The sequence below is a fragment of the Macaca thibetana genome, chromosome 19 (assembly GCF_024542745.1).
Source record: "Macaca thibetana thibetana isolate TM-01 chromosome 19, ASM2454274v1, whole genome shotgun sequence".
Taxonomy (NCBI): Eukaryota; Metazoa; Chordata; class Mammalia; order Primates; family Cercopithecidae; genus Macaca; species Macaca thibetana.
Genome location: NC_065596.1, coordinates 47,854,732 through 47,867,761, shown reverse-complemented (window position 1 = coordinate 47,867,761; position 13,030 = coordinate 47,854,732). Strand labels below are relative to the sequence as shown.

At 39.5% G+C, this 13,030-nt stretch overlaps 1 pseudogene; it reads right to left on the bottom strand.

Moving 5' to 3' along the window:
• Window positions 1–12,549: 12,549 nt before the first annotated feature.
• Window positions 12,550–13,030, bottom strand: part of LOC126943303 (pregnancy-specific beta-1-glycoprotein 2-like) — a 111,808-nt pseudogene continuing 111,327 nt past the window's right edge.

Here is a 13,030-nt window from a genome sequence, read left to right as displayed (position 1 = left end):
ATGCTGTTTTGGTTACTGTAGCCTTGTAGTATAGCTTGAACTCAGGTAGCGTGATGCCTCCAGCTTTGTTCTTTTGACTTAGGATTGTCTTGGAGATGCGGGCTCTTTTTTGGTTCCATATGAACTTTAAAGCAGTTTTTTCCAATTCTGTGAAGAAACTCATTGGTAGCTTGATGGGGATGGCATTGAATCTATAAATAACCTTGGGCAGTATGGCCATTTTCATGATATTGATTCTTCCTATCCATGAGCATGGTATGTTCTTCCATTTGTTTGTGTCCTCTTTGATTTCACTGAGCAGTGGTTTGTAGTTATCCTTGAAGAGGTCCTTTACATCCCTTGTAAGTTGGATTCCTAGGTATTTTATTCTCTTTGAAGCAATTGTGAATGGAAGTTCATTCATGATTTGGCTCTCTGTTTGTCTGTTACTGGTGTGTACGAATGCTTCTGATTTTTGCACATTAATTTTGTATCCTGAGACTTTGCTGAAGTTGCTTATCAGCTTAAGGATATTTTGGGCTGAGACAATGGGATTTTCTAAATATACAATCGTGTCATCTGCAAAGAAGGACAACTTGACTTCTTCTTTTCCTAACTGAATACCCTTGATTTCTTTCTCTTGCCTGATTGCCCTAGCCAGAATTCCAACACTATGTTGAATAGGAGTGGTGAGAGAGGACATCCCTGTCTTGTGCCAGTTTTCAAAGGGAATTTTTCCAGTTTTTGCCCATTCAGTATGATATTGGCTGTGGGTTTGTCATAAATAGCTCTTATTATTTTGAGGTACGTTCCATCAATACCAAATTTATTGAGCGTTTTTAGCATGAAGGGCTGTTGAATTTTGTCAAAAGCCTTTTCTGCATCTATTGAGATAATCATGTGGTTCTTGTCTTTGGTTCTGTTTATATGCTGGATTATGTTTATTGATTTCCGAATGTTGAACCAGCCTTGCATCCCAGGGATGAAGCCCACTTGATCATGGTGGATAAGCTTTTTGATGTGCTGCTGAATCCGGTTTGCCAGTATTTTATTGAGGATTTCTGCATCGATGTTCATCAGGGATATTGGTCTAAAATTCTCTTTTTTTGTTGTGTGAAGGCCATTACATAATGGTAAAAGGATCAATTCAACAGGAGGAGCTAACTATCCTAAATATATATCCACCCAATACAGGAGCACCCAGATTCATAAAGCAAGTCCTTAGAGACTTACAAAGCGACTTAGACTCCCATACAATAAAAATGGGAGACTTCAACACTCCACTGTCAACATTAGACAGATCAACGAGACAGAAAGTTAACAAGGATATCCAGGAATTGAACTCATCTCTGCAGCAAGCAGACCTAATAGACATCTATAGAACTCTCCACCCCAAATCAACAGAATATACATTCTTCTCAGCACCACAAAGCACTTATTCCAAACTTGACCACAAAATTGGAAGTAAAGCACTCCTCAGCAAATGTACAAGAACAGAAATTATAACAAACTGTCTCTCAGACCACAGTGCAATCAAACTAGAACTCAGGACTAAGAAACTCAATCAAAACCGCTCAACTACTTGGAAACTGAACAACCTGCTCCTAAATGACTACTGGGTACATAACGAAATGAAGGCAGAAATAAAGATGTTCTTTGAAACCAATGAGAACAAAGACACAACATACCAGAATCTCTGGGACACATTTAAAGCAGTGTGTACAGGGAAATTTATAGCACTAAATGCTCACAAGAGAAAGCAGGAAAGATCTAAAATTGACACTCTAACATCGCAATTAAAAGAACTAGAGAAGCAAGAGCAAACGTATTCAAAAGCTAGCAGAAGGCAAGAAGTAACTAAGATCAGAGCAGAACTGAAGGAGATAGAGACACAAAAAACCCTCTAAAAAATCAATGAATCCAGGAGTTGGTTTTTTGAAAAGATCAACAAAATTGACAGACCACTAGCAAGACTAATAAAGAAGAAAAGAGAGAAGAATCAAATCGACGCAATTAAAAATGATAAAGGGGATATCACCACCGACCCCACAGAAATACAGACTACCATCAGAGAATACTATAAACACCTCTACGCAAATGAACTAGAAAATCTAGAAGAAATGGATAATTTCCTGGACACTTACACTCTCCCAAGACTACACCAGGAAGAAGCTGAATTCCTGAATAGACCAATAGCAGGCTCTGAAATTGAGGCAAGAATTAATAGCCTACCAACCAAAAAAAGTCCAGGACCAGATGGATTCACAGCTGAATTCTACCAGAGGTACAAGGAGGAGCTGGTACCATTCCTTCTGAAACTATTCCAATCAATAGAAAAAGAGGGAATCCTCCCTAACTCATTTTCTGAGGCCAACATCATCCTAATACCAAAGCTTGGCAGAGATACAAAAAAAAAGAGAATTTTAGACTGATTGTTATTTTCTATGTCATTAGAACTTTAGACCTTTCCACATTTTCATGGTTGCATCTTTTTCTCAGTGTCTCTGTTTTGGCAGCCATCAATGAGACCCTGCCAGGTCTCCATGGCAGGGACCTGATGGACAGAAGGCCCAGGTCAGTGCATTTCAAATTCACAACCTCCTTTGCACAGAAAGTTTCCTTCCCACAGGCTCCCAGCAAGGGTGTGAAAGCAAGCCTAGTTCTCTCAGGCTCTCTTTAACTTTAATGGGTGACTGGTAGAAGGACTCCCCATCAGCCTTGCAAAAACTATCTTAGAGCTACATTGATACCTAAAACTTCTTTCTCTTTCTTTTTCACAGGAGTCAGCTTTGCATAGTGGTCTGTGGGTTCTCCCATACTACCTTCATGCCTGCCCCACGTTCCCTCACAGGTGTCTTCCATGATAAATTATTACATATGTCCAATGCCAACCTGGATGCATCTCAGTTGGTAAAAAGTAACATACCAGTCTTGATTCTTTGCACTTAGCTTTTTTCCTTTCTCTCCCACAAGTAGTCAGTAACCATGTCCTAGCGTTTTATGTGGTACCTCTTTTTCTATATATATATATATGGAAATAGGTACTGTTGAGGGGCACGTCCTATGTGCCAGGTGCTGTGCTAAATACTTTACCTGCACCTCATTTAATTCACACAGTAACCCTGTCAGGTCAACATTATTTCCATTTTGCCAATGAAAAGACACAAGCTTAAAGTAGTGTAAAATCTCTCCTGGTGTCATATGGCTAGTAAAAGGTGGATCTGAGATTTGATTCTAGGACTATTTGACCTCAAGGCTAATGACGATGGTAGTAATATAACAGCTGACATTGGTTCGTCTGTGTGTGGCATCTTGTTTCATTAACTGCATGAAACCTTTAAAAGAATGGTATGAAGAAAGCTCTCTCATACTTCAGGATATGAAAGAAGAACAAACTAAACCCAAGCACAGTGATTGAAGGACACAATACGGATTAGAGTGGATAAAAAGAAAATGGAGAATGGAAGAAGAATAGAGGAAATTAATGAAACCAAAGATGATTCTTCAAAGTAAAATCAACAAAATTGATGACCATTAACTAGACTGATTAAGAAAAAAAGAGAGAAGATTAAGAGAGAAAACTAAAATCAGAAATGAAAATGGATTCCGAGCATGGTGGGTCATCTTTTAATACTAGCATTTTCAAAGGTCACAGTGGGAGGATCTCTTGAGGCCAGGTGTTTGGACCAGCATAGGTAACCTGAGGAGACCTTACATCTACAAAAAAATTTAAAAACCAATTAGGTGGGCATGGTGGCATGCATCTGTAGTCCTAGTATCTTGGGAGGCTGAAGAAGGAGAATTGCTTGAGCCCAGGAGGTTGAGGCTGCAGTAAGCCATAATCACGCCACTGTATTTCAGCCTGGGCTGGCCTACAAAGTGAGAGCCTGTCTCTCTCTCTTAAAAAAATAAAATAAAATAAAATAATAAAGAAAAAGGAAAAAAATGAAGTGATTACTACCAATTCTAATGAAATAATGATTATGAAAGAACTGTAAATAATTGTATGCCAATAAATTGGATAAGCTAGATGAAATAGATAAATTCCTAGAAAAATACAAAAATATGAATAGAACTATAATCAGTAATAAGATTGAATAAGTAAAAGCATTTGATGAAATTCAGTATTTTTTTGTAATAAAAGCATTCTAACTAAGAATGGAAGGAAACCACCTCATCATAAAGGTAATATGGGAAAAACCCAATGCTAACATCATACTCTGTGGAGAAAGACTGAAAGGTTTCCCTGTATGAGCAGGAACAAGACAAGGATGCTGCTTTTGACACTTCTATTCAATGCAGTACTGAAAGGTCTTGTCAGAAAAATTAGGCAAGATTTTTAAAAAGACATTCAAATTGGAAGAAAGGAGTAAAATTATTTCTGTTTGCAGATAACTTGAACTTATTTGTAGAAAATCCTAAAGATGGAACAAACCTATTAGAATTAATAAATGAATTCAGTAATGTTGCACAATACAATATCAACGTTCAAACATCAGTCGTATTTCAAGACACTAACCATGAACAATCTGAAGGGAAATTAAGAAAAACAATTTAGGGGGGCAGAGCAAGATGGCCTAATAGGAACAGCTCCAGTCTCAAACTCCCAGCGCGAGCGACACAGAAGACAGGTGATTTTGCATTTTCAACTGAGGTACTGGGTTCATCTCACTAGGGAGTGCAGAACAATCGGTGCTGGTCAGCTGCTGCAGACCGTCCAGCAAGAGCTGAAGCAGGGCGAGGCATCGCCTCACCTGGGAAGCGCAAGGGGGAAGGGAATCCCTTTTCCTAGCCAGGGGAACTTAGACACACAACACCTGGAAAATCGGGTAACTCCCACCCCATTACTGCACTTCACCAAGGATCTTAGCAAACGGGAACACCAGCAGATTATATCCCACACCTGGATGGGAGGGTCCCACACCCACGGTGACTCCCTCATTGCTAGCACAGCGGTCTGTGATCTACAGGCAAGGCAGCAGCCAGGCTGGGTGAGGGTCGCCTGCCATTGCTGAGGCTTAAGTAGGTAAACAAAGCCGCTAGGAACCTTGAACTGGGTGGAGCTCACTGCAGCTCAAGGAGTCCTGCCTGTCTCTGTAGAGTCCACCTCTGGGGACAGGGCACAGCTAAACAACAACAACAACAACAAAAAGAAGCAGCTGAAACCTCTGCAGACGCAAATGACTCTGTCTGACAGCTTTGAAGAGAGCAGTGGATCTCCCAACATGGACGTTGAGATCTGAGAAGACAGACTGCCTGCTCAAGTGGGTCCCTAACCCCTGAGTAGCCTAACTGGGAGACATCCCCCACTAGGGGCAGGCCTACACCCCACATCTCACACGGTGGAGTACACCCCTGAGAGGAAGCTTCCAAAGCAAGAATAAGACAGGTACACTCGCTGTTCAGAAATATTCTATCTTCTGCAGCCTCTGTTGCTGATACCCAGGCAAACACAATCTGGAGTGGACCTCAAGAAATCTCCAACAGACCTACAGCTGAGGGTCCAGACTGTTAGAAGGAAAACTAACAAACAGGAAGGACACCCACACCAAAACCCCATCAATATGTCACCATCATCAAAGACCAGAGGGAGATAAAACCACAAAGATGGGGAAAAAACAGGGCAGAAAAGCTGGAAATTCAAAAAATAAGAGAACATCTCCCCCTGCAAAGGAACGCAGCTCATCGCCAGCAACAGATCAAAGCTGGATGGAGAATGACTTTGACAATATGAGAGAAGAAGGCTCCAGTCCATCAAACTTCTCAGAGCTAAAGGAGGAATTACGTACCCAGCGCAAAGAAACTAAAAATCTTGAAAAAAGAGTGGAAGAATTGATAACTACAATAATTAATGCAGAGAAGGCCATAAACGAACTGACAGAGATGAAAACCATGACACGAGAAATACGTGACAAATGCACAAGCTTCAGTAACCGACTCGATCAACTGGAAGAAAGAGTATCAGTGATTGAGGATCAAATGAATGAAATGAAGCGAGAAGAGAAATCTAAAGAAAAAAGAAGAAAAAGAAATGAACAAAGCCTGCCAGAAGTATGGGATTATGTAAAAAGACCAAATCTATGTTTGATTGGGGTGCCTGAAAGTGAAGGGGAAAATGGAACCAAGTTGGAAAACACTCTTCAGGATATCATCCAGGAGAACTTCCCAAACCTAGTAGGGCAGGCCAACATTCAAATTCAGGAAATACAGAGAAGGCCACAATGATAATCCTTAAGAAGAGCAACTCCAAGACACATAATTGCCAGATTCACCAAAGTTGAAATGAAGGAAAAAATCGTAAGGGCAGCCAGAGAGAAAGGTCGGGTTACCACAAAGGGAGGCCCATCAGACTAACAGCAGATCTCTCAGCAGAAACTCTCCAAGCCAGAAGAGAGTAGGGGCCAATATTCAACATTCTTAAAGAAAAGAATTTTCAACCCAGAATTTCATATCCAGCCAAACTAAGTTTCATAAGTGAAGGAGAAATAAAATTCTTTACAGATAAGCAAATGCTTAGAGATTTTGTCACCACTAGGCCTGCCTTACAAGAGACCCTGAAGGAAGCACTAAACATGGAAAGGAATAACCGGTACCAGTCATTGCAAAAACATGCCAAAATGTAAAGACCATCGAGGCTAGGAAGAAACTGCATCAACTAACGAGCAAAATAACCAGTTAATATCATAATGGCAGGATCAAGTTCACACATAACAATCTTAACCTTAAATGTAAATGGACTAAATGCTCCAATTAAAAGACACAGACTGGCAAACTGGATAAAGAGTCAAGACCCATCAGTTTGCTGTATTCAGGAGACCAATCTCACATGCAGACACATACATAGGCTCAAAATAAAGGGATGGAGGAAGATCTACCAAGCAAACGGAGAACAAAAAAAAGCAGGGGTTGCAATACTAGACTCTGATAAAACAGACTTTAAACCATCAAAGATCAAAAGAGACAAGGCCATTACATAATGGTAAAGGGATCAATTCAACAGGAAGAGCTAACTATCCTAAATATATATGCACCCAATACAGGAGCACCCAGATTCATAAAGCAAGTCCTTAGAGACTTACAAAGAGACGTAGACACCCATACAATAATAATGGGAGACTTCAACACCCCACTGTCAACATTAGACAGATCAACGAGACAGAAAGTTAACAAGGATATCCAGGAATTGAACTCATCTCTGCAGCAAGCAGGCCTAATAGACATCTACAGAACTCTCCACCCCAAATCAACAGAATATACATTCTTCTCAGCACCACATCACACTTATTCCAAAATTGACCACATAGTTGGAAGTAAAGCACTCCTCAGCAAATGTACAAAAACAGAAATTATAACAAACTGTCTCTCAGATGACAGTGCAATCAAACTAGAACTCAGGACTAAGAAACTCAATCAAAACCACTCAACTACATGGAAACTGAACAACCTGCTCCTGAATGACTACTGGGTACATAACAAAATGAAGGCAGAAAAAAGATGTTCTTTGAAACCAATGAGAACAAAGATACAACATACCAGAATCTCTGGGACACACTTAAAGCAGTGTGTAGAGGGAAATTTATAGTATTAAATGCCCACAAGAGAAAGCTGGAAAGATCTAAAATTGACACTCTAACATCGCAATTAAAAGAGCTAGAGAAACAAGAGCAAACACATTCAAAAGCTAGCAGAAGGCAAGAAATAACTAAGATCAGAGCAGAACTGAAGGAGACAGAGACACAAAAAACCCTCCAAAAAATCAATGAATCCAGGAGTTGGTTTTTTGAAAAGATCAACAAAATTGACAGACCGCTAGCAAGACTAATAAAGAAGAAAAGAGAGAAGAATCAAATAGACGCAATAAAAAATGATAAAGGGTATATCACCACTGACCTCACAGAAATACAAACTACCATCAGAGAATACTATAAACACCTCTATGCAAATAAACTAGAAAATCTAGAAGAAATGGATAATTTCCTGGACACTTACACTCTCCCAAGACTACACCAGGAAGAAGCTGAATTCCTGAATAGACCAATAGCAGGCTCTGAAATTGAGGCAATAATTAATAGCCTACCAACCAAAAAAAGTCCAGGACCAGATGGATTCACAGCTGAATTCTACCAGAGGTACAAGGAGGAGCTGGTACCATTCCTTCTGAAACTATTCCAATCAATAGAAAAAGAGGGGATTCTCCCTAACCCATTTTGTGAGGCCACCATCATCCTGATAGCAAAGCCTGGCAGAGACACAAAAAAAAAGAGAATTTTAGACCAATATCCCTGATGAACATCAATGCAAAAATCCTCAGTAAAATACTGGCAAACCAGATCCAGCAGCCCATCAAAATGCTTATCCACCAGGATCAAGTGGGATTCATCCCTAGGATGCAAGGCTTCTTCAACATAAGCAAATCAAAAAACCTAATCCAGCATATGAACAGAACCAAAGACCAAAACCACATGATTATCTCAATAGATGCAGAAAAGGCCTTTGACAAAATTCAACAGCCCTTCATGCTAAAAACTCTCAATAAATTCGGTATTGATGGAACATATCTCAAAATAATATGAGCAATTTATGACAAACCCACAGCCAATATCATACTGAATGGGCAAAACTGGAAAATTTCCTTTGAAAAGTGGCACAAGACAGGGATGTCCTCTCTCACCACTCTTACTCAACATAGTGTTGGAAGTTCTGCCTAGGGCAATCAGGCAAGAGAAAGAAATCAAGGGTATTCAGTTAGGAAAAGAAGGAGTCAAATTGTCCCTGTTTGCAGATGACATGATTGTATATTTAGAAAACCCCATGGTCTCAGCCCAAAATCTTCTTAAGCTGATGAGAAACTTCAGGGAAGTCTCAGGATACAAAATTAATGTGCAAAAATCACAAGCATTCTTATACACCAGTTACGGACAAATAGAGAGCCAAATCATGAATGAACTTCCATTCACAATTGCTTCAAAGAGGATAAAATACCTAGGAATCTAACTTACAAGGGATGTAAAGGACCTCTTCAAGGAGAACTACAAACCACTGCTCAGTGAAATCAAAGAGGACACAAACAAATGGAAGAACATACCATGCTCATGGATAGGAAGAATCAATATCGTGAAAATGGCCATATTGCCCAAGGTAATTTATACATTCAATGCCATCCCCATCAAGCTACCAATGAGTTTCTTCACAGAATTGGAAAAAACTGCTTTAAAGTTCATAAGGAACCAAAAAAGAGCCCGCATCTCCAAGACAATCCTAAGTCAAAAGAACAAAGCTGGAGGTATCACGCTACCTGACTTCAAACTATACTAAAAGGCTACAGTAACCAAAACAGCATGGTACTGGTACCAAAACAGAGATATAGACCAATGGAACAGAACAGAGTCCTCAGAAATAATACCACACATCAGCCATCTGATCTTTGTCAAACCTCAGAGAAAGAAGAAATGGGGAAAGGATTCCCTATTTAATAAGTGGTGCAGGGAAAATTGGCTAGCTATAAGTAGAAAGCTGAAACTGGATCCTTTCCTTACTCCTTATACAAAAATTAATTCAAGAAGGATTAGAGACTTAAATGTTAGACCTAATACCTTAAAAACCCTAGAAGAAAACCTAGGTAATACCATTCAAGACATAGGCATGGGCAAGGACTTCATGTCTAAAACACCAAAAGCAGAGGCAACAAAAGCCAAAATTGACAAATAGATCTAATTAAACTAAAGAGCTTCTGCACAGTAAAAGAAACTACCATCAGAGTGAACAGGCAACCTACAGAATGGGAGAAAATTTTTGCAATCTACTCATCTGACAAAGGACTAATATCCAGAACCTACAAAGAACTCAACCAAATTTACAAGAAAAAAACAAACAGCCCCGTCAAAAAGTGGGCAAAGGATATGAACAGACATTTCTCAAAAGAAGACATGCATACAGCCAACACATGCATGAAAAAGTGCTCATCATCACTGGCCATCAGAGAAATGCAAATCAAAACCACAATGAGATACCATCTCACTCCCGTTAGAATGGCGATCATTAAAAAGTCAGGAAACAACAGGTGCTGAAGAGGATGTGGAGAAATAGGAACACTTTTACACTGTTGGTGGGATTGTAAACTAGTTCAACCATTATGGAAAACAGTATGGCGATTCCTCAAGGATCTAGAACTAGATGTACCATATGACCCAGCCATCCGACTACTGGGTATATACCCAAAGGATTATAAATCATGCTGCTCTAAAGACACATGCACTCATATGTTTATTGTGGCACTATTCACAATAGCAAAGATTTGGAATCAACCCAAATGTCCATCAGCGATAGACTGGATTAAGAAAATGTGGCACATATACACTATGGAATACTATGCAGCCATAAAAAGGGATGAGTTTGTGTCCTTTGTAGGAACATGGATGCAGCTGGAAACCATCATTCTCAGCAAAGTATCACAAGAACAGAAAACCAAACACCGCATGTTCTCACTCATAGGTGGGAACTGAACAATGAGATCACTTGGACTCGGGAAGGGGAACATCACACACTGGAGCCTATCATGGGCAGGGGGGAGGGGGGAGGGATTGCACTGGGAGTTATACCTGATGTAAATGACGAGTCAATGGGTGCTGACGAGTTGATGGGTGCAGCACAGCAATATGACACAAGTATACATATGTAACAAACCTGCATGTTATGCACATGTACCCTAGAACTTAAAGTACAATAACAATAAAAAAAAGAAAACAATTTAATTTGTATTAATATCAAAAAGAATAAAATATTTAGGAATAAGTTTAACCAAAGAGGTGAAATGATTATACCTGAAATCCATAAAATATTGCTTAATGATGACATCAATAAAGTGAAAGACATTTTGGTTTCATGAATTAGAAGACTCACTATTGTTGGGAGGACAATGTTACCCAAAGTGAGCTGCAGATTCAATACAACTCCTTCAGAATCTCAGTGACATTTTAATAGTAAAAGAAAAATCCGTCCTAAAATTTATATTAAATCTCATGACTTTAAATAGACAAGCAACTTTGAAGAGGGAGAATGAGGTTGAAAGACTCACAACTCCTGATGTCAGCATTTACTACAAAGCCCCAGTAACCAACACAGTGTGGTACTGGCATAAAGGAGGACATAGAAATTAATGAGATAGAACAGGGGGCCCAGAAAGAAATACTTACACATATGGCCAAATGATTTTCATCGACTATGCCAAGATCGTTCAATGGGGAAAGGACAGTGTTCTCACCAAATGATATTGGGAAAGCTGGATATCCCAGGGCAAGAATGAGTGGAACCTTTACCTAACACCATATACAAAAATTAACCCACAATAGATCAAAGATCTAAATGTAAGAGCAAAATCTATACAACTCTTAGAAGAAAACATAAGAGAAAAGCTTCATGATATAGGATTTCACAATGATTTATTGGTTATAGGAACAAAAGCATAGGCAACGAATAAAATGGATAAATTGGACTTAATAAAAATCAAAACCTTTTATATATTGAAGAACATTATCAAGAAAGTAAAAAGGCAACCTATGAAATGGGAAAATTATTGCAAATTATGAGTGTGAAAAGAAATTAATTTCCAGAATACATGAAAAACTACAAGTGAACAACAGCAAACATCCAGAAACCCAATTAAAAAATGAACAAACAATTAAAATAGAGTTTTCTCCGAAGAAGATATGCAAATATCCAATAAGCCCATGCAGAGTTCCTCAGCGTCATGAAAACATAGAGATATGCAAATCAAAACCACAATGTGACACCACCTCACACACTTTAGGATGGCTTTGATAAACAACGACAGCAACACAAAACAACAAGTGTTTTCAAATAGATGGAAAAATTGGAGCTCTAGTGTATTGCTGATGGGAATGGGAAATGTTATAGCCACTGTAAAAAGTGGTGTGGCTGTTTCTCAAAAAATTAAACAATAAATTACCATTCGACCCAGCAATTCCACTTCTGGACATACTGCCTATAGAATGGAAGGAAATTTGAACAAATATTTGCACACTGATGTTCAGAGAAGCATTACTCACAATAGCCAAAAAATGGAAACAACAGAAAAGTCCATTGAAAGATAAGTGGGTAGGCAAATGAGGTATATCTATACATCGAAATGTTATTCAACCTTAACAAGGAATAAAATTCCAATACATCGTGCAAAGTGGATGAACCTTGAAGACATCATGCTAACTGAAATAAGCCAGACACGAAAGGATAATTATTCTATAATTCCATTTATAAAAGATAGAATAGCCAGTTACATAGAGACAGAAAGTAGAATGGTATGTGCTAAGGGTTAGGGGGAGAAGAAGTGAGAGTTACTGTTTATAGGGTACAGAGGTTTAATATGGCAAAAGGAAAAAGTTCTGGAAATGGATAGTGTGATGGTTACACAACACTAAATTGCACACGTAGAAATAGTTAATGATAAGTCTTATATTAGATATATATAAAGTGTCCTGGTAGTCTTACATTCTATAAATACACACTTTTTTCATTGCCCCTTTCCTGCCATGCAGAGCCCCAGAGGTGAATCTCCCTATTTATTCAAGTGTGCATCACTCACTGTCCTCTGTGCTGTGTCCCACATGCAGTGCCCACAGCCTCATACAGCCAATGACTTCAGAGCCAGGACACAACTCAAGAGTTCTCCCCGAGGCTCCCTCTCTTCTTATTTCCCTGCAGCCTAGGCTTCACTTCAACTGGCAGCTCGATTTAGCCGAATTCAGGACAGGCCACCAGGGCTTTCTCCACACATGCTGGTCTCACCCCAGGTGGAGTCAGGCAGGGCCAGTCACCAGAGAAGCCTGGAGCAGAGAAGGGAGCAGTCTGAGCTGCTCCTCCCTCATCCAAGGGGCTTCCTCCTCTCATTTAGGGGAAAAATGTGAGCTTGTTTCAAAACCTCAGATGTTCCTTGTAGCTCATGGAGTAGGTAAAAGGAAACAAAGACGTGGCAGAAAGGGATGTGTTGGTGACAGCGAGAAGCAACGTGACCTTGAGGACTCTCCTTCTTGTCCCT